The sequence below is a fragment of the Hemibagrus wyckioides genome, linkage group LG08 (assembly GCF_019097595.1).
Source record: "Hemibagrus wyckioides isolate EC202008001 linkage group LG08, SWU_Hwy_1.0, whole genome shotgun sequence".
Lineage (NCBI taxonomy): Eukaryota > Metazoa > Chordata > Actinopteri > Siluriformes > Bagridae > Hemibagrus > Hemibagrus wyckioides.
Genome location: NC_080717.1, coordinates 22,250,616 through 22,267,517, shown reverse-complemented (window position 1 = coordinate 22,267,517; position 16,902 = coordinate 22,250,616). Strand labels below are relative to the sequence as shown.

General features: G+C 44.4%; 7 non-coding genes and 1 pseudogene across 7 annotated transcripts; all 8 read left to right on the top strand.

Moving 5' to 3' along the window:
- The first annotated feature begins 415 nt into the window (after nt 1-415).
- On the top strand, nt 416-606 carry LOC131358654 (U2 spliceosomal RNA). The gene has a single exon (XR_009205600.1). It is a non-coding gene; the product is annotated as a U2 spliceosomal RNA (small nuclear RNA).
- Nucleotides 607-1,479: 873 nt separating this feature from the next.
- LOC131358588 (U2 spliceosomal RNA) lies at nt 1,480-1,670 on the top strand. Its single transcript, XR_009205536.1, has one exon. It is a non-coding gene; the product is annotated as a U2 spliceosomal RNA (small nuclear RNA).
- A 1,029-nt stretch (nt 1,671-2,699) lies between these two features.
- LOC131358521 (U1 spliceosomal RNA) lies at nt 2,700-2,863 on the top strand. The gene has a single exon (XR_009205472.1). It is a non-coding gene; the product is annotated as a U1 spliceosomal RNA (small nuclear RNA).
- A 939-nt stretch (nt 2,864-3,802) lies between these two features.
- On the top strand, nt 3,803-3,967 carry LOC131358554 (U1 spliceosomal RNA). Its single transcript, XR_009205505.1, has one exon. It is a non-coding gene; the product is annotated as a U1 spliceosomal RNA (small nuclear RNA).
- Nucleotides 3,968-4,908: 941 nt separating this feature from the next.
- On the top strand, nt 4,909-5,072 carry LOC131358531 (U1 spliceosomal RNA). Its single transcript, XR_009205482.1, has one exon. It is a non-coding gene; the product is annotated as a U1 spliceosomal RNA (small nuclear RNA).
- A 9,164-nt stretch (nt 5,073-14,236) lies between these two features.
- LOC131358733 (U2 spliceosomal RNA) lies at nt 14,237-14,441 on the top strand (annotated as a pseudogene).
- A 783-nt stretch (nt 14,442-15,224) lies between these two features.
- On the top strand, nt 15,225-15,415 carry LOC131358600 (U2 spliceosomal RNA). The gene has a single exon (XR_009205548.1). It is a non-coding gene; the product is annotated as a U2 spliceosomal RNA (small nuclear RNA).
- Nucleotides 15,416-16,444: 1,029 nt separating this feature from the next.
- On the top strand, nt 16,445-16,608 carry LOC131358520 (U1 spliceosomal RNA). Its single transcript, XR_009205471.1, has one exon. It is a non-coding gene; the product is annotated as a U1 spliceosomal RNA (small nuclear RNA).
- The last annotated feature ends 294 nt before the right edge of the window (nt 16,609-16,902 follow it).

Sequence of the window (16,902 nt, the reverse complement as noted above, 5' to 3'; positions counted from 1 at the left end):
ACTTATTTACTGACTTACTTTGTTACTCACTTATTACTTTCTTATTACTTACTTACTGACTGACGTATTTTATTACTGACTGACTTACTTTGTTACTCACTTATTATTATTACTGACTGACTTAGCCTAATATGGAAAGTGCATGTGACCAGCAAATGCCACTTACCCCTAGCCTATCATCGCCACGATGTGCTCACCACTATCAGCTGCTCCTCGTCCACGTGTCCCCACCCATGTTCCCTTGCTAATCATCGCCAGGCTGTGCTCACCACTGTCAGCTGTTCCTCGTCAACACCCCCCCTCCCCCATATTCAGGTCAACAGCTGGGGGTGGCCCCGATTCCTTCATTGGGGCTTCCGTAAGCCTCGGAAAGCGGGGCTATGGGCTGTCCGCCAAGCAAGGGGAATAACAAGTTATCGCTTCTCGGCCTTTTGGCTAAGATCAAGTGTAGTATCTGTTCTTATCAGTTTAATATCTGATACGCCCTCTATATGAGGGCTCTATATTAAACGGATTTTTAGAGCTGGGAGCTGGAAAAGGGGCTTGCTCCGTCCGATCCACGCATCGGCCTGGTATTGCAGTACTTCCAGGCTTGGTGCACCGTTTTCTAATGTAAAAAAGTAGAAAAAAAAAAAACTTACTTCATTACTTAATGTATTCTTATTACTGACTTACTTGCTTGCTTTGTTATTCACTTATTATGTTCTTATTTCTTACTTACTCACTTTGTTGCTCACTTTTTATTTTCTTATTTCTTACTTACTGACTGACATCCTTTATTACTGACTGACTTATTTATTGACTTACTTTGTTACTCACTTATTACGTTCTTATTACTTACTTACTGACTTACTCACTTACTTTGTTGCTCACTTTTTACTTTCTTATTTCTTACTTATTGACTGACATCCTTTATTACTGACTGACTTATTTACTGACTTACTTTGTTACTCACTTATTACGTTCTTATTACTTACTTACTCACTTACTTTGTTGCTCACTTATTACTTTCTTATTACTTACTTACTGACTGACTGACATCCTTTATTACTGACTGACTTATTTACTGACTTACTTTGTTACTCACTTATTACTTTCTTATTACTTACTTACTGACTGACGTATTTTATTACTGACTGACTTACTGACTTACTTTGTTACTCACTTATTATTATTACTGACTGACTTAGCGTAATATGGAAAGTGCATGTGGCCAGCAAATGCCACTTACCCCTAGCCTATCATCGCCACGATGTGCTCACCACTATCAGCTGCTCCTCGTCCACGTGTCCCCACCCATGTTCCCTTGCTAATCATCGCCAGGCTGTGCTCACCACTGTCAGCTGTTCCTCGTCAACACCCCCCTCCCCCATATTCAGGTCAACAGCTGGGGGTGGCCCCGATTCCTTCATTGGGGCTTCCGTAAGCCTCGGAAAGCGGGGCTATGGGCTGTCCGCCAAGCAAGGGGAATAACAAGTTATCGCTTCTCGGCCTTTTGGCTAAGATCAAGTGTAGTATCTGTTCTTATCAGTTTAATATCTGATACGTCCCCTATCCGGGGACCATATATTAAATTGATTTTTGGAGCTGGGAGCTGGAAAAGGGGCTTGCTCCGTCCACTCCACGCATCGACCCGTTATTGCAGTACCTCCGGGAACGGTGCACCCCTCTCTCTACTGTTAAAGATAGACTGTTTCTGTTTGTTTAGTTATAATGTAAACTAGGTGTATGTTGGTGCTCTCTCTGTGGTTTATTTGTGGAGCTCTGTATCCGAGCTGTTTGTGATCTCCTTATATTCACAGTTCACCACAGAGAAGAGGTTTATAACGGTGTTTATGTAGGGTCAGTGTGTCTGTAGAAGTTACTCTGCTCTTAAACTAACATGTGCTTTTACACCATTAGATCATGGTTTCTCTCTGTAATGAACATCCGACTCTGACTTTTTGATCTTATAAAAGCACCATAAATGCGTATTATTTTCTGTAAAACACGTAGCGTTTACTAAATGTCTTGTCTTAATCATCAAGCGGTGTTTCTCGTGAATTCAAAGGATGCCTGATGTGTCGATAAAATATTCTAAAGTATCAATTATAGTATTTATAGTTAGTAATCTAAAACTCCATTTGTAAGCCTGGGTACAACAAACGGATCATTTACGGCATACGGAACTATCCATCCGGAACTATCTATCGGGAATGTTGTGTCCGGATCACATTACCGGTCGGACACAAACTTCTTGCTTGCTTTTGTTTAAATATTGTGATTTTAGAGTCACTTATAATTGCAAACTGTAACTAACTGTAAAACAACCTTAATAAAATTGTTGAAAATAGTTTAGTTGTTTCCTGCTGCTGATATAGCTTTGTGATATGTAGCAGTATAGCTTTGTGCCCTTTCTTCTGGACTGACTACTTTTTAGTGTAAAGTGTTTTGGTTACAAAAGCATTTTCCTGAACACTGTGGATCTCATTACATATTCAGCAGCAATGCATCATGGGAAGTATTGTACTGTTTAGTGGCTTAGAAAATAATCATCACATTGTTTTATATGTAATAAATGTAGCCTTATTTTTAGCAGCATTTATAGACTGCAGCATTTTAGATTCAGATGTTTGTGTAATGATTAGCTCTGTGTTCTTCGCCATGATGGTAAAGGGTGTGTTTGTTGGTGCAGTCGCTAGCCGAGGGCTCTGCAATTCATACTTACCTGGCAGGGGAGATACCATGATCAAGAAGGTGGTTCACCCAGGGCGAGGCTCAGCCATTGCACTCCGGCTGTGCTGACCCGTGCGAATTCCCCAAATGTGGGAATCTCGACTGCATAATTTCTGGTAGTGGGGGACTGCGTTCGCGCTCTCCCCTGATATTCAGCGTACTAAAGTTAGATACAATGTTATTGCATTTGCTGAAGCTGTACAGGTTCTGCTGGGTATCTTTCTGCTCTGACATGGCATTAAAGCGTGCAGAAGAACCCCACCTGGTTTTATGAGGAACAAGCTACAGTGGCCTGTTAACTGGTGCAATCAAGCAAGTTGGAAAGCTACAATACTGGGCAGAATGGAGCACTGCAATATGCAGATGTACCACATCTGGTTTTATAAATAATAATAACAGGACTGGATGTTCGGCTGTAGGAAATTATATTAGCCTTAGATTATATGGAGCTTTCATTTGTTACGGCCAGACCTACTGTCAGTCATGTAGTTTATAGAAAACTAATGCACACATTTTGCTTCAAGAATTTAGCCACATGTTGCTATAAAATACATGACAGTGAGCTTTAGTGATCTTTTATTTCAGTGTCTGTGTGTATTAATCCCTGTGATTGAGCTCTTTATTTTTCCAGTTATAACAATTTTATTGTTCAAATGAAGAAATTTCTTGTCTTCCATTGACCTATGAGTAATAAATGTTTTAAGTTTCTTTAATAGAAAACAACCTTTTACAGTACTAGTTATAGATCAACGAACGGAATCAAGATTTCTTGTAGAGTTGTTTTGTTTTGGCTAAAACTGATTAGCAAGCTGTGGGAGTGCAAAGCGAAGGGGCGGGGTTAATGGTAGGCAGGCTTTAAAATTCTCTTTAAAACAGTCTTCTTAACATTCAGTGTTTCTGCTCCCTCTTATTGCTGACTCTGTAAAATTGCACTCTTTCTTCTGCTACTGACTTTATTTTTTGCAGCACGTGTAAACTGCAGTGTTTTAGTCTCAGATTATTGTGTAATGATTAGTGTTAGGTTCCTCACCATGATGGTGAAGGGTGTGTTTGGTGGTGCAGTCTCTAGCCGAGAGCTCTGCAATTCATACTTACCTGGCAGGGGGAGATACCATGATCAAGAAGGTGGTTCACCCAGGGCGAGGCTCAGCCATTGCACTCCGGTTGTGCTGACCCGTGCGAATTCCCCAAATGTGGGAATCTCGACTGCATAATTTCTGGTGGTGGGGGACTGCGTTCGCGCTCTCCCCTGATATCCACTGTACTAAAGTTAGATACAATGTTATTGCATTTGCTGAAGCTGTACAGGTTCTGCTGAGTATGTTTCTATTCTGACATGGCGTTAAAGCGTGCAGAAGAACCACACCTGGTTTTATGTGGAATAAGACACAGTGGGCTATTAACTGGTGCAATCAAGCATGTTTGTGGGCTGCTTTCAGCTAGTTTGAAAGCTACAATACTGGGAAGACTGGAGCACTGCAATATGCAATAAGAACTGTGTCTGTTTACTGAAAAACCGATAAGTAATTCTACATTGGGAATTCATTATGTACAGCATGGTAGTGCCTGAAGAAACTCGGTTTAGCAGGCAGTCGAATGGTTAAGTGTTAAATGTAACAAGCAAACAAAGTAGTGTACAAGGTCCCACCTGTTTATTTATAATAGTAATAATCTGATAAAGCAAAACTGAACGGCTTTTTCAAGCCAACATAATGAGATTGCTAAATGCAAATCGGTTTGCAGAAACGACAAACTCATAAACCAAACCTATAAAATGGTGAGCAGTAAAATATAATTCTCCCTAACTGAACAATCTCAAATCAAAGTTTTCAACAGTGGCTTAACATTTAACATGTAGCTCTGTAGTTCAGACAGACTTTGTTCTTAGCTCTGTGGTGGTGTTTCGGTTCTGTAGCTATATGTTACGTTCTCTTATGTAACACCAGGGTCCTGGAGAAACATTGTCTCTGAGCTGCAAGCCGTGGGGGTGGGGTTATTGTACTGTTTAGTTGCTTAGAAAATGGTCGATCACACTGTTTTTTATGTAATAAATGTAGTTTTATTTTTAGCAGCACGTGTAAACTGCAGTGTTTTAGTCTCAGATTATTGTGTAATGATTAGTGTTAGGTTCCTCACCATGATGGTGAAGGGTGTGTTTGGTGGTGCAGTCTCTAGCCGAGGGCTCTGCAATTCATACTTACCTGGCAGGGGAGATACCATGATCAAGAAGGTGGTTCACCCAGGGCGAGGCTCAGCCATTGCACTCCGGTTGTGCTGACCCATGCGAATTCCCCAAATGTGGGAATCTCGACTGCATAATTTCTGGTAGTGGGGGACTGCGTTCGCGCTCTCCCCTGATATCCACTGTACTAAAGTTAGATACAATTTTGTTGTGTTTGCTTAACCTGTGCAGGTTCTGCTGAGTTTCTTAATGTTGTAACATTGCACTGCCACATGCAGAAGAAGCACATTTGATTTCATTATGAATAAGATACAGCCGGTCATGCTGCGAAAGGACAATGATGCTTACCAGATTTTGAAAACATCCTGAATTTACTACATAGAAATTACTAATTCATTAATGTAAAATGCGATGCTAGTGGTTTCCCAGTGGTTGTGTGTGGTAGCTGTTGCAAACAAGCAGGTTTGTTTTAAGCAGGTTTGAAAGCTGCAATACTAAGCGGAATGCTTAGTCTCCTTTGTCTCCTTTGTCTAAGTCTGGGATCTTGTATCATGATCAAATTCAAATTGAAATTTTATTCATCACATACGAAATCATACACAGTATGACATGTAGTGAAATGCTTTTTACGACTGTCCTACATTAAAGAAAGAAAAGAGTAAAAATTAGTGTGTGGAAATGAAAAATAAAGGGATATAGTTAAAAATATAGAGAGAAAAATAGGTAAAATTAAACGTAGAAATCAAAGACAAAATAATTGTGAAAAACCAATAGTTATCGGCTATGCATATGCGTGTGTGTGTGTATATACATGTATATATAATATAAATATAAACAGTAAATATAATATAAAAGTATAAAATAAAAATTATAAAAATGTAATATAATATATTCTATATATAAAAATAAAATAATATATAAATAAATGTGTAAACTCTATAATATATAGAAAGATAGATTGGGATTTATATTTTAATAATAAATTTATTTCATTGTCTGCCATCAACCTTAATTAAACTTAATTCAACTATTGAAAGTAATTAAGAATAAAAAGTCATAAAATTGAAAGTATTGACAGTTTACACAATGAGATGCAACTGTGTTCTTGTAGATGTGTAGTTTCAATATAAAACAATAACAAACACGTACACCTGAAAAGAAACAAGCTCATTATTTGAATATCCTGTCTGATCACCATTATGACTGTTTATGTATTCAGGTCACGTGACCGTGAAAGCACACAGCTAAAGAAAGACGTGTCGGACATTTCACAAAAAAGCACAACGTTTGATACTCAGTTAGATAGTTGAAAATATTAAATCAATAAACAAAGCTATAGCCTACTGAAATACACTTTTAAAACAACAGCAGCAGCCTGATGATGATGAGCTTTAATGCTGACTGTTTTCTTATTACATGGTGTCCAGAAACTAAAAAAAGCAGGGCCAACACCAAACAGTTGAGCCAAGATATAAAGACTATGATGGGGGAAGAAGCCTCTTTAAGAAGTGTCTGTTTACTGAAAAACCGATAAGTAATTCTATGTTGGAAATTCATTATGTACAGCATGGTGGTGCCTGAAGAAACCCGGTTTAGCAGGCAGTCGAATGGTTAAGTGGTAAATGTAACAAGCAAACAAATAAAGTAGTGTCCAAGGTCCCACCTGTTTATTTATAATAGTAATAATCTGATAAAGCAAAACTGAACGGCTTTTTCAAGCCAACATAATGAGATTGCTAAATGAAAATCGGTTTGCAGAAACTCATAAACCAAACCTATAAAATGGTGAGCAGTAAAATATAATTCTCCCTAACTGAACAAAATCTTACTTAAATCTTAAATCTTAAAAATACTTCTGAATGATGAGCACACTAAATTTAGTTTTACCAAATTATCCCATAGGCCCTTTGGGAATATAACAAATTGATGATCTGTTGACGATATTTCTTTAGTGCAGAAGTTTTTCACCTCTTGACCTGAAAATGATGGCTTCTTTTGAGACTTGTAAAAGGCGATAAGTTATGTTCTGTTGTGCTGCACATGCCGTTAGAAAAGGCTCTTTGATTCTGTTCGTTTCACTGTAGTTTCATTCCTGTTTTGGGAATTAATGCTGCTCCGACTCTTTATGGATTTCATTTTTCTATTGTAATATTTGTCAGTTACTTACTGTCTAATTATGAGAAATATGAACTGTGATTCTGGTTCAATTTACATTTTGTAAGTGTGAGTAATGTGTGTCTTTGGCAATAAAAGATGTGTATTTAGTTACAAATGCTACAGTTACACAGTATTGCAAAAATAAGTTAATTGTTTAGCATTGTTATTGCTTTATTGGCAATATTAGCTCAAGCATTAGCAGGTACATGATGTGTCGGTCTCTTCATACACACCGTGATATGTTATCAGTATATTGTTTTAAAAGATATATTTGCTGCAGGAAACTATTTAACACATTCATTTGCAGAGAACAGACAGAGAGACAGACTATAGGAACAAATTCATTATCTTCTAGGATCCCAACACAGGTCCAGAACTATACCCAGTTTAGTGTTTTCTCTGCTCCCACTTCACCTGATTCACTTAATCAGCTAGTTAACAACTATCTGAGTAAATTACAGCAATGGAAAACGTTAAAGTGTTCGGGACAGGGGTATTCTAGGACCGTCAGGGGTTGTAAGTATGTGTATTAATTTGTAATAACGATTCAAAACAATCTTATATCGTCAATAATAACACAGTATGGCCATGTGATGACGCTTTATTTTTGCCCCGCTCTTTTGAATCAGACCTCTAGGTGGCGCTGCTGCAGATCCGACTGCTGATTTTGCAGCTGCAGGTGATTGCAATTTTCGGTAAAAGATTACATTTTCCTACATTTCACCTAACCGGACAAGTACTTGGAGTAATTAAAGCTCATTTCTTTAATGTGTTATAATTGTTTTCATGATTTGAAACGCGTTTAAAATTAGTTTGTTTGGAAATTTTATACCGTCACATGAGTTTGGATTGCTGGCTCAAGACTGTCCGTTAGATACCCGTGACAGTGTGTGTAAGATAAACAAGAACAAAAAGGTTTTATTTATTTATTTAAAAACACAAAGTGTCACTTGAATGCATTTTGTTGGGAAATATTGTGTGTCCAGAGTAAATGACATTAAGGTAAGCAGAGCTTTGTATATAATTAGGCCTCTCTGAAGGGCTGAGTGAAAATGGCGGATGAGTGGCGCAGTTATAAAGACGAGCTTCTTTTCAGTTTTAGTCAATTTAGGACTGATGAAAATGTTGTCCATGTCTTAGAATAGTTGAGAGAGTTTATCTGGAAAAAAGTATTCCTCCTCAGTACCACGATAAAACGTGTTTTTAGGTAATAACTATAAATCAGTATTTCTGCTTAAAATTGTATTTAGTACATGTTTGGTGATTCTGACCTCTTACTGTATATTTATATTGCATGTATTAAAAAGTTTGCCAGTAATTTATCTTCTTCTAGCAAAGAAATACTTTTTAAAAATGTTGTACAAAGTTGTAGGCAATTTGAGGGTCAAGTTGTAGGTATACATTTTCTCCCCTGCAATACCAAATTTGACCGCTGAGAGGCAGTATTGTTAAACTCATGTAAATTTTCTTAAATCTTTTTAAAATCCCTACATATTATTTGTAATGTGTTGGTTGCTGCAATCGAAGGATTTTAATCCAGTTTAAATGGTTGTCTTGGAAACTTACTTTCTGACTAAATTATGAGTTTGTAGTGTGGAGGATTGTGTGTGCTCGCATCTGATAGGACTGTGTGTGTGTGCGCGCGCGCGCGTTCTTTATCGTTTCCCTTTTGGTTCATTGTTAAATGCCGCTTAAATCACTATTTTCTCCGCTAATTTTAGTATGAATATGTTCAGCATGATTTCTACTGGTTTATTATAGAATATTAAGCGAGAACGGTATTTTCCGTCCTCGGGTTTACAGTTCTGTAGAATGGCACCGTTTGTTGTTGGCTGTTCTCGGTATCGCTTCTCGGCCTTTTGGCTAAGATCAAGTGTGGCCATGGAGAGAGGAGCTGAACGTCAGCCGGCTCGAGTGGTACGGCTTCGTCATTCTGTTCGGGTGGAGCTCTGCAGAGATGCTGCGGAGGACGTGAAGAAGCGATTTTGCTGGGATTGGATTTTGCTCCGGCTGCTCAGGGACTTTAGCGGAATGGCTCCCTCCAAGGTTCTTTGCCTGCAGGATTTTTGCTCTTCGGGGTTCCTGGACATCACTTTCGCTGCCTTCACTGACTGCTCTACCTTTTTCGACCGGTGCTCGCGGCTCAGGGAAGAGGAGGTGCTTCGTGGTCTTCGGCTGGTCCCGTTGTTCGCCATGGATGAGGTCCCCATCACTGTGCACGTTTATAACCCCTTCGTGGCGGATGAGGTCATCAGAGCTTTTTTGGCACGGTACTGCTCTTCTGTCTCAGCAGGGGAGAAGCTGCGGGGGCGCTTCGGCGTCTGGAACGGGAAGCGCAGGTTTCTCGTCAGATTGGAGACGGACCCGGCTGCTCCGGGTGGTCTGGTCCACCCTCCGGGGAATTTTTCTATCGGTCCCAACCGGGGTTTCCTCCACTACCCTGGCCAGCCGTTGTACTGCTGGAAGTGTGGGGCCCTTGGCCACGCAAAGGAGGTCTGCCCTGGACGGAGGTGCCGCATCTGTGGTTCGGAGGACCACCTCGCGGCCGAGTGTGGTGCGCCAAAGGCCTGCAGTCTGTGTGGTAGCGAGGAGCACCTGTATCGCCAGTGCCCATCGAGAAAGGGGACTTATGTTAGTCTTTTTGCTGAGGAATTTTTTTCCTTAAGTGCCCGGGAAAAGGGGGAGGAAGCGGTGTTCACCGAAGGGGCAGCAGAGCCTGCGGCATCAAGCGGGCCAGTGAGCGAGGAGGTAGCAGGGCCATCTGGCAAGGAGGTTCGGCTGACGCAGGCAGAGGGGGGTTCTTCGGACCTGACCCCGGGAGAGTCGCTGACAGCCGGCCAGGTAACCCCAGCCGTGGGAGCGCCGTCGGGGGAAGAACAGGCTTCGTGGCCCGGTCTGGGGCTGGAGGCCGGGCTGTTTGGAATTTGGGCGGAGGCGACAGAAGGGGTAGCGGAGGCCTCGACCCTGGTGTGACCGGATTGGGCCTCAATGGAGTTCTCGGACGGCATGGAGGATGTGGGATCAGATCCAGAGCAGGATATGGGGGAGGGCGGCAGACTCTCCGGGTCTGGAGCTACCACAGAGGCGGAGGGGGCGACGGAGGAGAGAAGAACAAAGAGGTCACGTCTGGAGAGAGGACGGGAGTTTGACCTCCTGACTGCAGGGGACATTATAGGTACAAGGGAGATTGAGGTGGAGGGGGCGCGGGCTGTACATACATTGGGGGAGGATTGTTTACAGCGGGATGGAGGGACAAGGGAGGAGGAGGGGTGGACACAAGTTGTGGCAAGACGGGTCAGAACAGGGGCTGGCAGGGGTGGAGGGGGATAGTAATACCATTGAATAAGATGGGTAGTGGAAAATGGAATGAGCAACAGTTGGGGTGTGAGGAGGACTGTGGATTTTGGGGGGGTGGGGAGGGAGGGAAGGAGGGGAGTGAAGGTTTGGCTGGTGAGGGTGGGTGGAGGGAGGTTTTTTTTTGTTGAAGGCTTGGTTTTGGGGAAAGTGCCTTGGGATTGTGTTGACTGGTTCGGATTCTTCTAGAAAAAAAAAAAGAAGGAAAAAGTTTTTTTTGATGATTAGAATAGCATCACTTAATGTGCGGGGCATCAAGCAGCCTCTCAAAAGGATGGCCGTGTTTTCGAGTTTGCGTTCGGTTTCATTTGATCTGTTATTTTTGCAGGAAGTCCATTTGGGCTCGGAGCGGGAGGCGGTTGAGTTCACGAGGGGGTGGGATCTCGGTCCAGCCGTTTGGGGTGTGGGTGAGGGGAGGGGAGATGGAGTGGGGGTGCTGTTCAAATCTTTTGAGTGGGAGGTGGAAAATGTAGTTTCGGTAGTGCCAGGGAGGATTATCTGTGTGGATGGGAAGTGGAGGGGGACTAAGTACAGGGCTATAGGGGTGTACGCACCGTGTAGGGGAGGGCAACGGCGGGGGTTCTTCCGCCTGCTGGAGCCTCTTTTCTGCACAAATAGAGTATTGCTGGTTGGGGGGGATTTCAATGTGGATGTAGAGTCGGAGGGGGGGGGCGGAGCTGGCCCATACGATGTCAGGAGCAGGCCTGGTTGACGTTTACAGGGTGGTCGATCCGCATTCTCCGGGCTGGACTTGGAGGAACTCACGGGGTGATGCATCTAGGCTCGACCTCCTGTTTTTGCCAGAGGGGGTGAAGGTGCACGCGTGCTTCCTGAGGCCCTTTTGGGCCTCCGACCACTGCATGGTGCTCGGCAGCATCGAAGTTGAGGGTTGTCAAAGGGGACGAGGTTGTTGGAGATTGAACTGTTCCATCTTGCAGGACCCTGCCTTTGTTGAGATTTTTCGCCATCTGTACACAGGTTGGCGAGGGTTGCGGGTGCTGTACGACACACAGCGTGAGTGGTGGGAGGACCTGAAAAAGAGAGTTGCCACCCTGGTCCGCTGGTGGGGCCAGGAGATGGCAAGACGGAGAGTGGAAAGAGCCAGGCAGTGGTCAAGAGTCCTTGCTTCGGCTTGGATAGATGGAGATTGCGGGCGGCTCAGGGATGCCAGTGAAGCCCTACGAGCTCACTTTGAGGCGGAGGCCCGCAACTACTTTGTTCAGGCGGGTAGGCAGGCACTTGAGTTGGACGAGCGCCCTACACGCTTCTTTTTTAATAGTGTCAGAAGCCGGCAGCGAGGGTCTTATATAGAGGGTTTAAGTGATGGTACCCGGGTACTGACCGTGCCCGAGGACATGTTGGGCTGCGCTAGTGCCTTTTACTGTGACCTCTTCCAACGAAGGGGATCGAGCGGTGAACTGGCAGCCGGGTTTCTGGACTCTGTGGTAGATAGACTGCCTGGGGAAAGCGTAGTGGAGTTGGAAGAGCAGGTGTCTCTAGAGGAGATGGAGAGCGCTATGCTCTCTCTGGAGACAGGCGTGGCTCCTGGAGGGGACGGTCTCCCTGTGGAGTGGTACCGGACCTTTTGGCCCCTCGTGGGCCCAGATCTGATGGCCGTTTACAGGGAGGCATTTGGGGCTGGGCTCCTTCCACAGTCAGCGAGAGTCGGGCATATCGCCCTTCTACACAAGAAGGGTGACAGGGCGGACTTGGCAAACTGGCGGCCGATCACGTTGCTGACGGCGGATTATAAGATCGTTGCCAAGTTACTGGCCCTACGCCTCAGAAGGGTGATGGCCACGGTGGTGCACCCTGACCAGACTTGTGGGGTGCCCGGATGGACGTGTGGTATGAACCTGGCGCTGGTCAGAGATGCTTTGGCATGGGCGACGCAACGCCAGGTACCGTTGGCTTTGCTGAATTTGGACCAGGAGAAGGCCTTCGATCGTGTGTCGAACGCGTTTCTGTTTGCGCTCCTGGAGCGAATGGGCTTTGGTCCGGTTTTCACTGCCATGGTGCGACTGCTTTATACCGGGGCAGTGAGCCGTGTCACCATTAACGGACATCTTTCCGCGTTGATCGAGCAGAAAGGGGGGGTCAGGCAGGGGTGCCCGCTCTCGCCGATGCTCTATGTGCTGTTCCTAGAGCCTCTGGTGGAGAGGCTGAGAAGAGATCCATTTCAGGGACTTCATATCCCGGGCGCGAACGGGGTTAGGGCCAAGGTGTCGGCGTATGCCGACGACACTACGCTGTTCCTCGGCCGAGATGAGGACTTCCGCGCATTGGAGCGGGTGATCGAGGCGTTCTCAGATGCTACTGGTGCACGGGTTAACCGCGGGAAGTCCTCCGTACTTTATGCTGGAACGTGGGCTGGAAGGTCTGAGGTCCCGGGGGGTTTCTCTCTGTGCCAGGATGGGCTCAGGATTCTGGGCATCGTCTTCTGGAGGGAGGACAACGCCCAGAAGAACTGGGACGTTGCCCTCAGGAAAGTACAGGCGAGGGCTGAAAGCTGGAACCGGAGGGATCTCTCTCTTTCGGGGAGGGTGCTTGCGGTCAATGCCGACCTGTTGGCAAGATTGAACCATCTTGCCTATGTCTTCCCTGTCCCCTTTGTGACAGGACGGCGCCTAGAGCGCCTTGTGTTTACGTTCATTTGGGGAGGGAGGAACGAGCAGGTCGCCCGCGTACGAATGTATAGGGATTGAGAGAAAGGGGGCAGAGGTGTGATTTGTGCCCCCCTCAAGACCATGGCCTTGTTCATGTCCTTTGCGGCGAGATTGACCAGGGGGTCGGAGGGACATATATCGGCCCTGTTTGCAAAGTTTTGGCTGGGTTTCACTTTGCGAACGGTGATTCCCTGGAGAGGCACGGCACCGTGGTCGGTCGACCGCCCATGGCATTACCAAAAGGCGGTCGAGTTCGTCCGGGACCAGCCGTGGTGCCTGGTGGACAGTCTCGTCCTGGAACACCGTAGGCTGTATAAGAAGTGGAAGGACTGTTGCGCAGAACACATGAGCGAGGCATTGACCCGCATGCCGGGTGTAGATTGGGCGAGGATTCAGCCGAAGTGGCTAGATGGGGCCAGCAAGGATCTGCACTGGTTGGGGGCGCTGGGGCGCCTCCCTGTGAGGGAGAGGCTCTATAGGCACGGCTCAACTCGGACGCCCCTGTGTCCAAATGGGTGCGGGGGCGAGGAGACCATTGACCATGCATTGTGGTCATGTCCCATCGCGGCCCTCTTCTGGAGACACGTGTCGGAGTGGTTGCCCGCTGAAGAGGGGGCAGCGATAGGCCGCGATCTTGTGCTGTATGGCAGCGGATTGGGGCTCATGGGGCCAGGGATGGCAAGGCCTCTGTGGCAGGCCGTCTCGGTGGCAAAGTGCATTCTTTGGGGCGCGAGGTGCGAGGGCATTCGGAGCCTGTCCCGATGCGTCAGTCAGGCACGTCTATTCCGGTTATTCAGGGCCAAGCTCCGTAAGGTGCAAGGTGAGGAGCAAGGGGGGGAGGGCTTTGTGAGGGTAGGAGTGGGAGTTTTGGAGGGGGGAGGTTTTTTGGGAACCACGGTACTGGGGGCCCCATGGTGGCCAGACCGGTGAGGTGATGGGGGTGGGATCGTTTAAATTTCTGTATTCTGTTGGATTTGAACATTTTGGTCTCCTGACGTATTTGTGATCATTTTCTTTGTGAATTAAATTTTTGTGTAAGGTGGTTTGTGTTATGACAAGAAATGTGACTGTGGATCTGATTGTTTTGGGTTTTATATTGATGTGTGGTAAGTGGGAGGGATTTAAGAGGGACGGACTGGTTTTGTTTTGCTGGATTTGATGTATCGTTTATTGTTGTGTTGAACTGGTTCTAATAAAAAAAAAAAAAAAAAAAATCTGTTCTCATCAGTTTAATATCTGATACGCCCTCTATATGAGGGCTCTATATTAAACGGATTTTTAGAGCTGGGAGCTGGAAAAGGGGCTTGCTCCGTCCGATCCACGCATCGGCCTGGTATTGCAGTACTTCCAGGCTTGGTGCACCGTTTTCTAATGTAAAAAAGTAGAAAAAAAAAAAACTTACTTACTTCATTACTTAATGTATTCTTATTACTGACTTACTTGCTTGCTTTGTTATTCACTTATTATGTCCTTATTACTTACTTATTCACTTTGTTGCTCACTTTTTTCTTTCTTATTTCTTACTTACTGACTGACATCCTTTATTACTGACTGACTTATTTACTGACTTACTTTGTTACTCACTTATTACGTTCTTATTACTTACTTACTCACTTACTTTGTTACTCACTTATTATGTTCTTATTACTTACTTACTCACTTACTTTGTTGTTCACTTTTTACTTTCTTATTTCTTACTTACTGACATCCTTTATTACTGACTGACTTAATTACTGACTTACTTTGTTACTCACTTATTACTTTCTTATTACTTACTTACTTACTGACTGACGTATTTTATTACTGACTGACTTACTGACTTACTTTGTTACTCACTTATTATTATTACTGACTGACTTAGCCTAATATGGAAAGTGCATGTGGCCAGCAAATGCCACTTACCCCTAGCCTATCATCGCCACGATGTGCTCACCACTATCAGCTGCTCCTCGTCCACGTGTCCCCACCCATGTTCCCTTGCTAATCATCGCCAGGCTGTGCTCACCACTGTCAGCTGTTCCTCGTCAACACCCCCCTCCCCCATATTCAGGTCAACAGCTGGGGGTGGCCCCGATTCCTTCATTGGGGCTTCCGTAAGCCTCGGAAAGCGGGGCTATGGGCTGTCCGCCAAGCAAGGGGAATAACAAGTTATCGCTTCTCGGCCTTTTGGCTAAGATCAAGTGTAGTATCTGTTCTTATCAGTTTAATATCTGATACGCCCTCTATATGAGGGCTCTATATTAAACGGATTTTTAGAGCTGGGAGCTGGAAAAGGGGCTTGCTCCGTCCGATCCACGCATCGGCCTGGTATTGCAGTACCTCCGGGAACGGTGCACCCCTCTCTCTACTGTTAAAGATAGACTGTTTCTGTTTGTTTAGTTATAATGTAAGCTAGGTGTATGTTGGTGCTCTCTCTGTGGTTTATTTGTGGAGCTCTGTATCCGAGCTGTTTGTGATCTCCTTATATTCACAGTTCACCACAGAGAAGAGGTTTATAACGGTGTTTATGTAGGGTCAGTGTGTCTGTAGAAGTTACTCTGCTCTTAAACTAACATGTGCTTTTACACCATTAGATCATGGTTTCTCTCTGTAATGAACATCCGACTCTGACTTTTTGATCTTATAAAAGCACCATAAATGCGTATTATTTTCTGTAAAACACGTAGCGTTTACTAAATGTCTTGTCTTAATCATCAAGCGGTGTTTCTCGTGAATTCAAAGGATGCCTGATGTGTCGATAAAATATTCTAAAGTATCAATTATAGTATTTATAGTTAGTAATCTAAAACTCCATTTGTAAGCCTGGGTACAACAAACGGATCATTTACGGCATACGGAACTATCCATCCGGAACTATCTATCGGGAATGTTGTGTCCGGATCACATTACCGGTCGGACACAAACTTCTTGCTTGCTTTTGTTTAAATATTGTGATTTTAGAGTCACTTATAATTGCAAACTGTAACTAACTGTAAAACAACCTTAATAAAATTGTTGAAAATAGTTTAGTTGTTTCCTGCTGCTGATATAGCTTTGTGATATGTAGCAGTATAGCTTTGTGCCCTTTCTTCTGGACTGACTACTTTTTAGTGTAAAGTGTTTTGGTTACAAAAGCATTTTCCTGAACACTGTGGATCTCATTACATATTCAGCAGCAATGCATCATGGGAAGTATTGTACTGTTTAGTGGCTTAGAAAATAATCATCACATTGTTTTATATGTAATAAATGTAGCCTTATTTTTAGCAGCATTTATAGACTGCAGCATTTTAGATTCAGATGTTTGTGTAATGATTAGCTCTGTGTTCTTCGCCATGATGGTAAAGGGTGTGTTTGTTGGTGCAGTCGCTAGCCGAGGGCTCTGCAATTCATACTTACCTGGCAGGGGAGATACCATGATCAAGAAGGTGGTTCACCCAGGGCGAGGCTCAGCCATTGCACTCCGGCTGTGCTGACCCGTGCGAATTCCCCAAATGTGGGAATCTCGACTGCATAATTTCTGGTAGTGGGGGACTGCGTTCGCGCTCTCCCCTGATATTCAGCGTACTAAAGTTAGATACAATGTTATTGCATTTGCTGAAGCTGTACAGGTTCTGCTGGGTATCTTTCTGCTCTGACATGGCATTAAAGCGTGCAGAAGAACCCCACCTGGTTTTATGAGGAACAAGCTACAGTGGCCTGTTAACTGGTGCAATCAAGCAAGTTGGAAAGCTACAATACTGGGCAGAATGGAGCACTGCAATATGCAGATGTACCACATCTGGTTTTATAAATAATAATAACAGGACTGGATGTTCGGCTGTAGGAAATTATATTAGCCTTAGATTA